The following is a 16,693-nucleotide window of genomic DNA, read 5'->3' on the forward strand; positions in this document are numbered from 1 at the left end:
GAAATCCAGGCTTGAGCAAACGACCACCGATAACACTGATGATTGCCGTGTCAATGCTCGGCAATGATCTGTGCAGTAGATCAGTGTGTGCAGTGTAATAGCCACTGGGGGGGGGGGGGGGGGGGGGCTATGACACTGCAAAAAAAAAAAGTTAATAAAGATCATTTAACCCCTTCCCTAATAAAAGTAAGAATCACCCCATCCCATTTAACTCCTTCAGGACAAAGGGCGTACCTGTACGCCCCTCGCCCAGTCCCGGTGTTTAAAACGGGGTAACACCGTGACCCCGCATCACACCGGGTCGGTCCCGGCTGCTAACGATAGCCGGGACCCTGGGCTAATAGCGTGCGGGACCGATCGTTCTGCTGCGCACTATTAACCCTTTAGACGCGGCAATCAAAGTTGATCGACGTGTCTAAAAATGAAAGTAGACGCTTCCTGGCAGCTCAGTCAGGCTGCTCGGGACATCGCAATAAAATCTTCCTATTAAAATGTTCCTATCAGCTAGAATGCGAGTGTCGCGTCCAATCGGCGTTTAATTGCTCCAAGCCTGAGCAACAGGCTTGAGCAATCGAGCCCCTATCTCACTGATCCATGCAAAGTTATGGCTTTGCAGGGATCAGGGTAAAAGATCACTGTGTGCAGTGCGAGTAGTAGAAAGAAAGACCGATGCACTCACCACTTCAGTTGCTAAATTCTTCTTTATTAACGAAAGGGACCACGGTGTAGGGAAAGGATCGGAGACGTGGTGTTCAGCAGGCTACGGAACCGTCTTGCACTACAAGTGCTTCTTAAGGCCCCTTGATGCGTCATAGGTAAAAAGGTAAGTTTAAAAAGGCCCCCTCCGGAAGGGTAATCTAGGTAACATGTATACAACAGTGACTATAGCTAGACAGAAATCACCTGTGCTAAAAAGGAGAAAGGTAGAGAAATCCAAAACATATAAATACATGTAAAAAACTAACATTTCTACCTATCATCCCTCTAGATGTATGTTCTCCTTTGAAAACAGCCCCATGAACGATAAAATTAAGCAAGCGGTATTGAACAACTGGTACATGGTACAGGGAGATGAGGATATTAAATCTTACACAGCAAATAAACCGTTAATTACTTATAAAAGAAACAAAACGATTCAGAACTACATTAATGAGAAACAGGCTTGCTGCCGCACTAATGATAACTGGTTAGAAAATGCAAGACCCACCGGCAATTTTCCTTGTAGAGCATGCTCGTTTTGTAAGCATAATGTGAATAGGGACCTAATCAGACTTGGAGAACACCAGGTTAAAATGAAGCAATTTTTAACTTGACGTTCCACCTTTGCGGTCTATGTACTCATGTGTGAATGCGGCTTTTATTATGTGGGTAAAACAATTCGGCCGCTTTTCCACAGGGTAAGAGAACATTTTAGGTCCCTCCTTACAGGAGTGGGGGCATCACGGTTCATTATCCAGAAAAGTAGGTAAAGGTTCAGCTCACCATTAGCAGCATGCAGACCCAGATCACAGTGAACTCAGCACACCCTGCAGCGGAAGCCACGGAATGAGGAAGGGCCGTGTTCCCAGGTACATCAGGTGAAACAAAAATGAGGAAAATCCGGTTCCCAAGACTGGATAAAAGTTCGTAACTTTAATGAATCATATTAAAATCCAACGTAGAAAAAAAGGAATGGCTAAAAGCACAAACGAAACGCACCAACGTGTTTCGACTTGTTAACAAGTCTTAATCATGGTCAATGCTTCAGACAAAAGATATACCTTATATTCTATTACATCTGGTGACGTCACCCTCTGAGATCAGGTGAGCACGTGGCAAGAGGTAAAATAAGACATGGATAATGCATAACAGATGGTATATGCTGGAGAGTCATTATACATAAGAAAATAAGGTATACATAGAAACTTCTAATAGATATAACTCAGGTTGTGTCTAAAATTAAGTCCATGCGGGAAGCGAGTATCTAGAACCAAAATCCAATACGCTTCCCGTCTGGACACGGCCCTACTCCAGTCACCACCTCGTGATGGTGGGCGTACCCTCTCTAAGCCAGTCACAGTAATTTCGGGAATAGTACCTGCGTGTTTTTCAATTATGTATTTCGTAAAGCCTGACATTGATCTGTTTGTGATCTTGTTACTGTCAGGTATGTAGAGATGTTCTTGAATTCTGACCTTAAGTTTCCTGCTTGTACAGCCCACATATTGTAGGTTGCACCGTAGGCAGGTAATGCTATAAACTACATGATGCGTCTGGCAATTGATAAAACTTTTTATATTGTGCATCTGTCCAGTAGTACATGAATGAAATGTAGTTTGATTGGTCATATACTGGCATATAGAACATCTAGAATGACTGCATTTATAACTCCCTTTGCATGTTAACCATGTGTCCTGTTTGGGTGAGGAGTTAAAGTCACTGGGGGACAATATGTTATGGAGTGATCGTGCCTTGCGGGGTATTACTCGATTGCCGTCCTGAATTATGCTGGACATAGTTTTATCATAGTGAAGAACTGGTAAATGTTTGTAAATTATTTTCTTGATTTCATGAAATTGTTCGGAAAATGGTGTGGTAAATGTAGGTAAAACCTGTGTATTGGATATGACATTCTGTTTGTCCTGTAAATAGTAGCCAGTAGGTTTAGAATTGACTATCTTCTCAGCCCTGTTTATAACTTGTGGTCTGTAACCTCTGGATCAAAGACGTTTTTTAATGTCAAGACAGTTATGAGTATATGTGTGATAATCTGACGAGGCACGTCTGGCCCTAACAAATTCTCCTATGGGCAAATTACGAGTGACGTGCTCTGGATGGCAGCTACATGAGTGAAGAAGGCTATTGCCAGCACAAGATTTACGGAACATCTTGGTATGTATACTTTGTGATTCATGATCACCTTTTAGAGTAATGTCCAAAAAATCTATCTGGTCAAAAGAAATATTGCAGGTAAAGATAAGAGATAAATCATTATTATTAAGAAAATTAGAAAACTCAACTCCTTGTGACTGCGTACCCCTCCAAATCAGGAGGAGGTTGTCAATGTATCTCCCATACCAACTCACAATATGGAAAAATGGGTTGGCAGGGGAGAGCAGGACGACCTCCTCCCAATATGCCATATACAAATTGGCTAAGGAGGGGGAAAATTTCGAGCTCATAGGGCAACCAGTTACCTGCAGATAAAATGTAGAATCAAAACAGAAAAAATTGTGATGTAATAAAAACTGTAGGACATCTAACATATATTGCTGCAATACTGTACTATATGTGCTGTATTTCTTGTGGTATGAAATAGCTAATATAGCTTTATCATGCGGAATGCATGTATAAAGAGCAATTATGTCGCATGACATCCAACTGTCCTCGTTTTTCCATTTGCGCGTCTTCATGGCTTGCAATAATGTTTTAGTGTCTCTGATAAATCCTGTAGTTCGGGATACTAACGGTTGCAAAAGGCCATCCAACCATGCACTCAACCTTTCTAGCAATGAGTCAATGCCCGCTACTATGGGCCTCAAAGGAGGGGGGAATTTATCTTTGTGTAGCTTAGGGAGAGCATGGAATACCGGACATTTGACAAAACTTGGTAAAATATATTCTGCTTGCCTTTTTGTTAGGATGGATAGGGTAACTCCTTCTTCTAAAAGACTTTTATCCAGTCTTGGGAGACGGATTTTCCTCATTTTTGTATCACGGTTCATTAGTCATATGAAAGATGCCCATGGTGGTCTCCCCGATACATTGAAGTTTGGGATGATAGTACGTATATAAAAATCTGTGAAGTTTGCAGATAAAGATCTCCAGTTAATTCGTAAAGAAGCTTTCTGGATTGCACATCTTAATGCAATAGGACCGCTTGGTCTGAATGACCGCAACGAGCTCAATGCGTTTTTATAAATTTTTATGAGTATTATACTTTTTTCAATTTTTTATTTTTTAAGTGCAACCCAGCTAACTTCTCCTGTGATCCCCATGAGGTAGTTGAAATGTTTTTTTTTTTACATGTATTTATATATTTTGGGTTTCTCTACTTTTCTCTTTTTTAGCACAGGTTATTTCTGTCTAGCTACAGTCACTGTTGTATACATGTTACCTAGGTTACCCTTCCAGAGGGGGCCTATTTAAACTTACCTTTTTACCTATGACGCATCAAATGGGCCTTAAGAAGCACTTGTAGTGCAAGACGGTTCCGTAGCCCGCTGAACACTGCGTTGCCGGTCCTTTCCCTGCATCGTGGTCCTGCTTTGTAACGAACCCTTTCGTTAATAAAGAAGAATTTAGCAACTGAAGTGGTGAGTGCATCGGTCTTTCTTTCTACTACTCGTATCTGCATTTGGACTTTGCTTTATGACCAGTAGAGATGAGCGAACTTTTCAAAAATTCGATTCGACCGATTCGCAGAATTTTCCTGAAAAGTTTGTTTCGATCCGAATTTATTTGCGGCGAATCGATATTAAAAAAGGCTATTTCTAGCCTACATACAGCCTCTATAGGGGTATAGAACACTTTGCTGTGTCCTAAAACGCATATGGAGTGTGCTGGGGTAGTGAAATAATACTGTTATTCAGAATAGCATGCAGATTACCGGCATCACTCTTAGAATCACTGCCTCACAGCAGCACAATGACAGAGTCTGGTGGTGGCATCAGTGTCAGGAGACCATTTAGTGACTGAATGACATAGCGTAGACAGCAATGTTGGCAGCAAGAGGAGACCATTTAGTGGCTGAATGGCACAGGGTGGAGTTGGCTGATGCACTAGTACACTACACACCAGGGCTTCACAATCCCCCCCAAAAAAACAACACAATATATGACATTTTTTACAAAGATTTCTCATTGGTAGCACCCGCTATCCAAAAATTTGAAATTAACAGACCCAGGCCCCAGCTCTGCGGCATCAGTAACCCATATATTGCCTGAAGGATACAGCCTGGAGTTGGCTGATGCACCAGTACACACCAGGGCTTCACAATCCCCCCTCCAAAATCAACACAATGAGAACTTTTTGTCAAAGATTTCTCATTGATAGCACCCGCTATCCAAAAATTTGAAATTTCCAGAACCAGGCCCCACCCCTGCGGCATCAGTAACCCATATATTGCTTGCATGACACAGCCTGAAGTTGGCGGATGCAAGAGTACACACCAGGGCTTCACAATCCCCCCCCAAAAAAAACAACACAATAAATGACATTTTTGACAAAGATTTCTCATAGGTAGCACCCGCTATCCAAAAATTAGAAATTTCCAGACACAGGCCCCTCCTCTGCAGCATCAAGAACCCATATATTGCCTGAAGGACACAGCCTGGGGTTGGCTGATGCACGAGTACACACCCGGACTTCACAATCCCCTCCAAAAAACAACAATATTTTCGAAAAAATTTTAAGAAATACCTTTGTGTAAGAACAAGCGCTTATCCAACAGTTCACAAGACTCTATAATGCAGGACAGTGGACCAGCCAAAGACATTCTTCTCAAAAATAATAAACCACACAATGTTTGAAATTTTTTTACAAAAACTAATTCAATATGTGCGTAAGCGCATCTGTCTCCAAAAGATCAGATCACCAAAGGACTTTTTTTTACCCAAAGTGATGAAGCAGAGTTAATCCCTGTCCGTATTTTTTATTTATTTTTTCATAAAAAAATCACACGCAACAAGCGTTCCGTTGTGTAACGATTAGCATTCTGGAAAATTTAATTTTATTACTGATAAAATTATCAGTAAATAAAAATAAAAAAACACTACCCAAGAGTGTTTAATTACCCCATACATTGCACCAGGAGCAGTCAAGAGTAGGCCTCAGCAGTACCCAAGAGGCTTTAATAACCCCCTACCTTTGCACGATCAATTGCGAGATCGAGCAATACCAGGTGTGTTATGCCCTCAGATTTCCGGGGCCGCAGGCGCGCTCCACTGAAGGGATTAGCGCAGACGGCCCCCCGAGTCAGACCTGCGAGTGGATGGACCATGTGGCCGAAAGGCATCGGCCAACTGACTATGTAGAAGCTCCCTGAAGTAGGTCAGTTTGTCCTCCCTCTCAGTGGATGTAAAAAAGGCCCCCATTCTGGGCCGGTAGCGAGGGTCTAATAAGGTGGAGATCCAGAAGTCATCGCGCTGACGAATTTTGACAATTCGGGGGTTACTACGCAAGCAACTCAGCATGCATCCTGCCATTTGTGACAGTGACTCGCTGGGACTACCTGCCTCCCTCTCCACTACATACTGCCACGGTGTGTCTGGGTCCTCTGTCTTGCCTTCCTTGTAATAACCTTCCAGCTCCTCTGGCTTCTCCTGCTCCTCCTCTCCTGTCCAATGACCAGAAACACCGGCCATCTCATCCACCGTAAACTGTGCTCCGCTCTGCCCCTCATCATCCTCCTCCAGTTCATCCCCCACAGGACTCATGTAGCCTTCTGATGTAGGCGCAACATCTCCATTGCCGTGACCAGCCATGTGTGGAATTACGTCGTTCATGGCGTAATTCGAGCGACTAACAAAAAATGTGGCTTCCTCAAAGGGCCTCAGCAAACGGCAGGTGTCACGTATGAGCTGCCACTCGTTCACAGGGGAGTACTCCTATCTGCTTGTATCATCAAAAAATCTGTGATAGCTTTTCTTTGTTCGTGTAGTCTGTCCAACATATGGAGGGTGGAATTCCAACGTGTGGCAACGTCACAAATGAGACTATGTTGTGGGATACCGTTCTGACGCTGCAGCTCAAGCAAAGTGTGCTTGGCGGTGTACGAGTGGCTGAAGTGCATGCACAGTTTCCTTGCCATTGTCAGGACATCTTGCAAATGGGGTGAAGACTTGATGAACTTCTTGACAACATGATTCAACACGTGTGCCATGCAGGGCGAATGGTTCACACTTCCTTGTCGCAGCGCGGCCACAATATTCTTCCCATTGTCGGTCACCATGATTCCCATTTCCAGATTTCGTGGAGTAAGCCATACTCGGATTTCTTCCCTATTGAACTTTAGCAGTTCCTCCCCTGTGTGACTCCGTTCGCCAAGGCAAACCATGTGAAGGACGGCTTGACACCGCTGTGCCCTACACACGTGGTACGATGAAGGACCACCGAGATTTGGACGTGCAGTGGAGGCTGAGGACACGTGGGAGGAGGAGAATGAGGCACACACTGTAAAAGGACCAACTGCCTGGGAGCCAGAGCGTGGAGGAGGAAGCGGTGTGACCTGTCCAAGTTGCTGTTGTGGCTGTGCAGGAACAACATTTACCCAGTGGGCCGTAAAAGACATGTATTGTCCCTGCCTGTAATATAAAATGAAGGGATGTCCAGCGCAGGTTCCAAGCAATACGAAATAATTTATTCAGCAGTAACACGACATGATGACAGGTAGGTGACGCGTTTCAGCCACAATCTGCGGCCTTAGTCATACAACAATACATTATAAATGAATCTCTTTTATAAGGGAGAGAGGCGGGGTTCTATCCAGCAGGAAGGGTGTGCCCGGTGAGTAAAATCACCCTCAGGGTTAACCCGTTGTTGGAAGTTAACTCGCTCATCCCCCGTACAATTGTGATATAAAAACGCATGGTTTGTGTGAACACATGCTAAAAATTACAAATATTATAAACAAATCCATATTGAATGGGATTCACAATTATAAAAAGTTCTCATATACGGATTAGATAATGGTGTCTGTAAATTAGTCATAAACCAATATTTGATTGTCACTATATAAAGTATAAAAATAGCAATTTCATATGAAAATATTTATCAAGTGTATATGATACAATAATTTGCTAAATTTTATACGACAAACACTATATCTTAGAGAAATGGGAAGACCAATGTGGATATACGAAATATTGAAATAGACTCATATGTATTAATGTTGCGAATTTATCTGGATTTTCTTCATATAAACAAGATCACATGTTGGTAACGATAATTTAATCCTAAATAATTAGGTAATATTCATTATATTACACAGAGGGCATAAAGCGATATAAATTCAATTTGATTATCTGTGTATTTTAAACATTAAATATTTTAACTACTAAATTCGCAATATATATAAAGAGTCATAATTTCAATAATGCAATATTACATCTTGTCTTTGATTCAGGCCTTGGGGGTACCTGGTTTGTAATTTTATGATCCAATAAACTTCCCTATCCAGTAGTTTTTGTTTAATATTTCCACCCCTAATTGTGTGGGCAACTTTTTCTATTCCCTGAAGGCTAAGACCGGAGAAATCCCCCTCATGGTTTTCTGCACAATGTCTGCTGACCATGGATAAATGTCTAGTTTGAAAATGAGGAATATCAGACAGGTGTTTTCTGATCCTCGCCTTCAGGGGATTCGTGGTACACCCAACATATTGAACTTGGCATAGTTCACATGTCATTAGATACACCACGTTATTAGTGTTACAATTTATGTATCCAGACATGTTGAATGTTTCTTTTGTTGTGTTGGAGAAAAAAGTTTTACTGTTTTTCATAATTGTACAACAAATACATTTTAGGTGTCCACATTTATAATGTCCTTTTACTTTTAACCAGGTAGAATTTTTCTTATCTGTAGAACTATAAAGACTGGGAGAAATATACTGCCCAATGGTTTTTGCTTTTTTCGAAATATATTTATATCCATTTTCAAAAAATTTTGTATAATGACTATCATTCGCTACCATTGGCAGATATTTTTCCACTATCTGACAAATTTGTCTAAAATTTTGGCTGTAATTAGTAGAAAAAATAAGTGTTTTTTTATGATTCTGTGATATATGTCGCTTGAGTTTTTTATTATCTCCATATATTAGCTCGCTTCTGTTTCTTTTACTGGCAATATTTTTTGCTCTTTCTAATGACCATTTTTGATATCCTCTTTGGCTTAATCTTTGCGATATATCTTCCACTTCACGATCAAAGATCTCTGGAGTGGAACAGTTACGTCTGGCCCTTATCATCTCCCCCACTGGAAGATTTTTAATTACGTGGGGGGGATGACAAGACCCTGCCTGTAATATAGAGTTTGCTGAAAGTTCCTTACGGTATGTGGAGGTCTCAATCTTGGCATTTATTACATCACCTCTTAATGTTAAATCCAAAAAATTAATTTCATTTTCGTGACTATGTAATGTAAATTTGAGATTGCAGGGATTATGATTTAGATATTCACCAAAGTGCTGTGTAGTCGGCATAGACGACCTCCCGATAAACAGGAGGTCGTCTATATACCGACCGTATCACAAAATATGCTGACCACAACTATTGTTGTGGGAGAACAAAAACTCCTTTTCCCACCAACTCATAAAGATATTTGCTAATGAGGGCGAGAATTTAGCTCCCATGCTCGCTCCGGTGATCTGCAGAAAAAATATTCCATCAAACATAAAAAAGTTGTGTTTTAGTAAATAATCAACCACCAAAATAATAAAATCCTGCAGATCCTCGGAGTATGGAGCATATGTGGACAAAAACCATTCCAAGGCAGTACATGCCTCCTTGTGTGGAATGACCGAATATAGGGCCGATACATCAGCTGTTATCCATCTCATCCCTGCCTGTAGTTACAGCTCCACACGTCGGCACTGCCGTGCACTTTTGAACACACCGACAGGCTCAAGGACTGGCCCACCTTCTCTTGTACAAACTTATGCAGGGCTGGTACTGCCTTATTCGCAAAGAAATGACGGCTTGGGACTCTCCACCTCGGCTCGGCACAACCATCAATTCCCTGAAAGCTGTAGAGTCCAACAGTTGGAAAGGGAGGGACTGCAACACTAGCAACTTGGACAGGAGCACATTCAACTTCTGCACCGTTGGATGAGTGGGCGCATACTGTTGTCTCTTGGACATGGCTTCATCGATCGATTGTTGGCTGAATGGCTGACTACGAGTGGATGAAGCAGGAGCGCAAGAAGGAGGGTTTGACACAATGCTCCCTTCGGCTGAGGTGGTGGAGCCTTGGCTGGATGACGGAGGGAGCTGATGGCCACTGGGTGATGTTGCAGGCTGGACCACTACCTCGGAGCCACGGCTATCCCAGGCCGCTTTATGGTGGCGAATCATTTGTTGACGCAGGGCTGTGGTGCCGAGATTGGGACCCTGGCCACGCTTCACTTTCTGCCCACAGATTTTGAATGTGACTACGCTAAGGTCCTCCGGATTCTTTATGAAGAACAACCACACCGCAGAGTAGCAGATTTTTCCACCCGCAGTTCGCACTATTTCACTGCTATTGGCGCCGTCTCCAGGAACCCCTGTTCCACTACCTCCCTGAATGATAGCCTGCTGCGAAGCAGGTGGTCTCCCCCTGGCACGTTTGGCTCCTGAATTTTCACTACTGCCACCACCACGCTGATTGCCAACCGTGCTACCACCTTGCTGCCTCATAGACAAAGAACAAATCTTTTCTCCTGATGATGATGAAGCCCTGGCTTCTGCACCCGGCTCCCAATTGCGATCGGCTTCATCATCATCAAAAGAAGTGTGCATGTCACTGATGTCCTCCTCGTGTTCCACAACAATGTCTGCCTCAGGACCCTGAACAATTGAAACACCGCCTCCCACGTCACTCTCCGCATCACTACTTGCCCGCCTTGCGGAGCAAGGGACGCATGTCTCCTCACATTCTTGGCTGCCCATTAGATGCTGACTGTCCTCTATTACATCGTCCTCGCTAAATTGTGGAGCTGAACCCAAAGCATGAGATACTTCTTTGGGAGAGGGAACAGCATAGGACAAAGGCAATGGGATTACAGGGACTGCTCCCGGGCCATTCCAACTGAGGGTTGTGTCTGAGGAACCCACCGACTCTTGACTGGGGTTGTCAGATGTCGCTTGTGATGATGGGGATGAGTGTGCAAACCAATTGACGAGGAGAGATGGGTCGACGACACGACCGCTGGGTGTTAACGGGAGCTCAGGCCTATTGCTGCGACTCCTGCTGCCACTCGCCCCCAAGTCTGCTGGCAACTCTGCCTGACGTATGTAGGCCTCTGCCCCTTCTCTGTGCACGTCCTGGCACTTCCCTGCCTGACATACTTAGTGCGTTTATGAGGATATAGAACAGCAGCAGGCGATTACTTACGGCTGTCCTTTCAAAGTATATAGGCCCTAGACAGAATAACAGTTACTAAATAGTACACTCCTTTGTTGTATATATGCCCTTTGCAATGATGAGCGCACTGTTAAGCGTATTTATACGCATAAAAAAACTCTTTTTTTGTTGTATATGTTACGCCGAGCGTTCCGGGTCCCTGCTCCTCCCCGGAGCGCTCGCGGCGTTCACCTCCATGCAGCGCCCCGGTCAGACCCGCTGACCGGGAGCGCTGCATTAGTGTCACCGGCGGGAATGCAACTTGCGGCCCGCATCCCAATCCCCTCACCTGTCCTGTCCTCCGTCTGCTCAGTCCCTGGCGCGCGCAGCCCCGCTCCCTAGGGTGTGCGTGCGCCGGCTCTCTGAGATTTAAAGGGCCAGTGCGCCATTGATTGGTGCCTGGCCCAATCAGTACTTACACCTGTGTCCTTCCTATAAAAACCCACTTCCCCTTCCTGGTATCGCCGGATCTTGTTGCCTCAGTGCAAGTGAAAGCGTTTTGTGTATGTTCCAAGCCTGTGTTCCAGACCCTCTGCTGTTGCCCCTGACTACGATCCTTGCTGCCTGCCCTGACCTTCTGCTACGTCCGACCTTGCTCTTGCCATGTCCCTTGTACCGCGCCTGTCTCAGCCGACAGCTGGGGTTGAGTCGCTATCGGGTGGAACGACCTGGGGGTTACCTGCTTCTGCAAGTCCATCCCGCTTTGCAGCGGGCTCTGGTGAAAATCAGTAACCCCTTAGACTCCATTCCCCTGGTACGGCCCACGCCATCACCCCACTGACACAGAGGATCCACCACCAGTGTCCTCGCTGCATACCTATCCGGATCCTGACAGTAGATCCGGTCATGGATCCCGCTGAGGTCCTGCTGCCTGTTGTCACTGACCTTACCACGGTGGTCGCCCAGCAATCTCAACAGATCGCGCAACAAGGACAGCAGCAGACCCAACTGACCGTCATGCTGCAACAACTTCTGCCACAGCTTCAGCAACCATCTCCTCCGCCAGCTCCTGCACCTCCTCCGCAGCGAGTGGCCGCTCCTAGCCTCCGCCTGTTTCTGCCGGACAAGTTTGATGGGGACTCTAAACACTGCAGTGGTTTCCTGTCTTAATGTTCCCTACACTTTGAGATGATGTCGGACCAATTCCCCACAGAACGGTCTAAGGTGGCTTTCGTGGTTAGTCTCCTGTCTGGAAAGGCCTTGTCATGGGCCACACCGCTCTGGGACCGCAATGAACCTGTCACTGCCACTGTCCAGTCCTTCTTCGCTGAAGTTCGTAGTGTCTTCGAGGAGCCAGCCCGGGCCTCCTCTGCCGAGACGGCTTTGCTGAACCTAGTCCAAGGGAGTTCTTCTGTAGGCGAATACACCATCCAGTTTCGTACCCTCGCCTCAGAATTATCCTGGAACAATGAGGCCCTCTGCGCGACCTTCAAGAAAGGCTTATCCAGCAACATCAAGGATGTACTGGCCGCACGAGAAATTCCTGTTTCCTTGTATTTGCTTGTATTTAGGCCCTTTGCAATGATAAGACCACTGTTAAGCTTATTTTTACACAGGAAAACCTTTTTTTTCTTTAATACACTGGCAGGTGTATAACGTGTGGTATAACACTTAATTTAGCAAAGAGACAGAAAAAAAGGTGGTATATGGTACGCTATTTGCTTGTATGTAGGCCCTTTGCAATGATAAGGCCACTGAAAAAGCGTATTTGTACTCAGGAAAAACTTTTTTTTCTTTAATACACCGGCACGTGTATAATGTGTGGTATAACACTTAGTTTAGCACAGAGACAGAAAAAAAAGTGGTATATGGTACGCTATTTGCTTGTATGTAGGCCCTTTGCAATGATAAGGCCACTGTTAAAGGGTACCTCTCATCAAATAAACTTTTGATATATTTTAGATTAATGAATGTTGAATAACTTTCCAATTGCACGTTAATGAAAAATATGCTTCTTTCTATTGTATTTTTCCCAATCAGTCCTGTCAGCAAGCATTTCCTAAACACTCAGAGCTGCCAGCCTGCTTTGTTCACAGCCAAACAGGCTGCGAACAAAGCAGGATGGCAGCTCTGAGTGTTCTCCTTTGTGAACAAAGCAGACTGGCAGCTCGTAGTGTTTAGGACTCCAACATGAGTCTGAAATGCTTGCTGCCAGGACTGGTAGGGAGACCTCTAGTGGTCATTTCTTCAAAGTGGAAAATTAAATAGAAAGAAGCATATTTTTTAATAACATGCAATTGTAAAGTTATTCTGCATACATTAATCTATAATATATCAAAAGTTTTTTTGATGTGAGGTACCCTTTAAGCATATTTTTACTCAGGAAAAAAAATGTCTTTAATACACCGGCAGGTGTATAATGTGTGGTATAACACTGAATTTAGCACAGAGACAGAAAAAAGGTGGTATATGGTACGCTATTTGCTTGAATTTAGGCCCTTTGCAATGATAAGGCCACTGTTAAGCGTATTTTTAAGCAGGAAAACCTTTTTTTTTCTTTAATACACCGGCAGGTGTATAACGTGTGGTATAACACTTAGTTTAGCACAGAGACAGAAAAAAAAGTGGTATATGGTACGCTATTTGCTTGTATTTAGGCCCTTTGCAATGATAAGGCCACTGTTAAGCTTATTTTTACGCAGGAAAACCTTTTTTTTCTTTAATACACTGGCAGGTGTATAACGTGTGGTATAACACTTAATTTAGCACAGAGACAGAAAAAAAGGTGGTATATGGTACGCTATTTGCTTGTATGTAGGTCCTTTGCAATGATAAGGCCACTGAAAAAGCGTATTTGTACTCAGGAAAACCATTTTTTTCCTTAATACACCGGCAGGTGTATAACATGTGGTATAACACTTAATTAACCCCATAGACAGAAAAAAAGGTGGTATATGGTACGCTATTTGCTTGTATTTAGGCCCTTTGCAATGATAAGGCCACTGTTAAGCGTATTTTTACTCAGGAAATAAAATTTTTCTTTAATACACCGGCAGGTGTATAATGTGTGGTATAACACTGAATTTAGCACAGAGACAGAAAAAAAGGTGGTATATGGTACGCTATTTGCTTGAATTTAGGCCCTTTGCAATGATAAGGCCACTGTTAAGCGTATTTTTACGCAGGAAAACCTTTTTTTTCTTTAATACACTGGCAGGTGTATAACGTGTGGTATAACACTGAATTTAGCACAGAGACAGAAAAAAAGGTGGTATATGGTACGCTATTTGCTTGTATTTAGGCCCTTTGCAATGATAAGGCCACTGAAAAAGCGTATTTGTACTCAGGAAAACCATTTTTTTCCTTAATACACCGGCAGGTGTATAACGTGTGGTGTAACACTTAATTCAGCACAGAGACAGAAAAAAAGGTGGTATATGGTACGCTATTTGCTTGTATTTAGGCCCTTTGCAATGATAAGGCCACTGAAAAAGCGTATTTGTACTCAGGAAAACCATTTTTTTCCTTAATACACCGGCAGGTGTATAATGTGTGGTATAACACTGAATTTAGCACAGAGACAGAAAAAAAGGTGGTATATGGTACGCTATTTGCTTGTATTTAGGCCCTTTGCAATGATAAGGCCACTGAAAAAGCGTATTTGTACTCAGGAAAACCATTTTTTTCCTTAATACACCGGCAGGTGTATAACGTGTGGTATAACACTTAATTCAGCACAGAGACAGAAAAAAAGGTGGTATATGGTACGCTATTTGCTTGTATTTAGGCCCTTTGCAATGATAAGGCCACTGTTAAGCGTATTTTTATTCAGGAAAAAAAAAAAATTCTTTAATACACCGGCAGGTGTATAACGTGTGGTATAACACTGAATTTAGCACAGAGACAGAAAAAAAGGTGGTATATGGTACGCTATTTGCTTGAATTTAGGCCCTTTGCAATGATAAGGCCACTGTTAAGCGTATTTTTACGCAAGAAAACCTTTTTTCTTCTTTAATACACCGGCAGGTGTATAACGTGTGGTATAACACTGAATTCAGCACAGAGACAGAAAAAAAGGTGGTATATGGTACGCTATTTGCTTGTATTTAGGCCCTTTGCAATGATAAGGTCACTGAAAAAGCGTATTTGTACTCAGGAAAAACTTTTTTTTCTTTAATACACCAGCAGGTGTATAACGTGCGGTATAACACTGAATTTAGCACAGAGACAGAAAAAAAGATGGTATATGGTACACTATTTGCTTGTATGTAGGCCCTTTGCAATGATAAGGCCACTGAAAAAGCGTATTTGTACTCAGGAAAAAAAAATATTCTTTAATACACCGGCAGGTGTATAACGTGTGGTATAACACTGAATTTAGCACAGAGACAGAGTAACAGGTGAAAAATGGTAAAAAGGCACTAAAGTCCACACTAATATGACTTATTTCTGAACAGCAGCATGACCCAACAGTGCAGCACCACCAAAAAAAAAAAATCCAGGGATTAAACCCTAAATTGCACTCTGTCACACAATTCTGAGCAGCAGAAGATTTGTGGAGCAAAAAAATTCAATTGGGCTGAAAAATTAGGAGATAAGATGCTTCAGAAAGTTCAGGCAGCTTGGAGATCTGTATGAGGCAGCTGACAGCTATCTGCCCCTCTCTGCTGCAATGCTCAATAACGTGAATAGGAGGTTTAGCTATCAATGATCCTTCTCAGAGTAACAGCAAAGCACTCTGCACTCCTGTCTTTCCCTAATGCTGATGTGACTAGCAGTTGCAGTGTAACACTGTGGTATGAGCTATTCACACACACACAGTCCCGTCCTCTCCATCTGAGTGCATAGATGAAATGAAGAGAGGCAAGATGGTCGCCGATTATATAGGGACTGTGACATCACAGGGGTCAGTGAACACTGATAGGCTGCATCTCACATGTGGTTCAGGGTCAGCCCGCCTACCTTCATTCCCGCCGCTGTTTCCCGCCCTCCCATAATCCCCTGCCCCATGTACTCACATGTGGATCTGCCATCTTAGCTCTACAATAGCCTGGAACGCTGTAAAATGGAGTTTAATGAAGCGATTTGTGTGATAGAATCGCGGCGATATTCGTATTAGTTGCAAATCGAATTTTTCATGAAATTCGTAACGAATTCGGGTTCGATTCGCTCATCTCTAATGACCAGTATTGCACCACCTGTTAGTTTTGCTTCTGTTGGACCAACTGCCCATACGTGTCCGAGCTGAGACAAGGGTACACAGTGTGCAAAGTAGTAGTGCCAGGTCTCTTTCTTCTATACGTGTATTTACTGTTTGCAGTGCTTTAGCACTGCAAAAAAATAGTGAAAAAAAAAAGTTAACAAAGGTAATTTAACCCCTTCTCTAATAAAAGTTTGAATCACCCCCCTTTTCCCATAAAAAAAAATAAAAAAAGTGTAAATAAAAATAAAAATAAACATATGTGATATTGCCACGTGCGGAAATGTCCGAACTATAAAAATATATTGTTAATTAAACCGCACGGTCAATGGAGTACGCGTAAAAAAAATTCCAAAGTCCAAAATAGCGTATTTTTGGTCACTTTGTATATCATGAAAAAATTCATATAAAGCGATCAAAAAGTCTGATCAATACAAATATGATACCGATAAAAACTTCAGAACAAGG

The sequence above is a fragment of the Hyla sarda genome, chromosome 4 (assembly GCF_029499605.1).
Source record: "Hyla sarda isolate aHylSar1 chromosome 4, aHylSar1.hap1, whole genome shotgun sequence".
Lineage (NCBI taxonomy): Eukaryota > Metazoa > Chordata > Amphibia > Anura > Hylidae > Hyla > Hyla sarda.